Source organism: Sinocyclocheilus grahami, unplaced genomic scaffold (assembly GCF_001515645.1).
Source record: "Sinocyclocheilus grahami isolate Dianchi unplaced genomic scaffold, SAMN03320097.WGS_v1.1 scaffold15258.1, whole genome shotgun sequence".
NCBI classification, from domain to species: domain Eukaryota; kingdom Metazoa; phylum Chordata; class Actinopteri; order Cypriniformes; family Cyprinidae; genus Sinocyclocheilus; species Sinocyclocheilus grahami.
Window position 1 is genome coordinate 1 of NW_015515673.1, and position 620 is coordinate 620.

Below are 620 nucleotides of genomic sequence, written 5' to 3' on the forward strand. Positions count from 1 at the left end.
TAACTGAACGGAGGCTTATCGGGTTTACTCTTCTTCTCCTGTCCACCAGTTCCTTCACACTTTGGCTCTCCAGCAACTACCTCTTTTTTATCCGGTCTGGTCGCTAATTCGTTCCGCTCTCGAGTCGGCTCGTCTTTTCCGTCATTCGACAGAATGGAGCGCGCGGGTGGCTTTGCGGCGCGAGAGCGCGGTGCTTCGAGCGCGGTGATTGTGTCGGTCCTCGCTCGCTCGTGTCGGAGCAGTAAGCTGCTGATGCTGAAGGACGACTTGTGGAACAAACCCACGGGGGCTTTTACTTCCTCCATGTTTAACAATACAAACACGCTCCAAAAGGCGTCCAACAGAACTTAAAAGTTCAACCAAAGTGGCACCAAAACCCCCAGAAAGTGGCCGTTCATTCTTCAAAAGCGCTCGACAGGAACAAAACGAAGATCTGATAAGTTTCCGGCGCAGCCAATCTCTCCGACTGATCGATGAACTCGAAGGCTCGGTTATAAGACTTCGGAAGCCGGTTGAAACTCAAGCCTCTCACCTGAGTCCGCCCTTCTGTTTACACATTCACCTCTGACTGAACGCCTGTCAGAAACGAGTGAGGCAAAAAGACGTTATGCTGGGGTTCC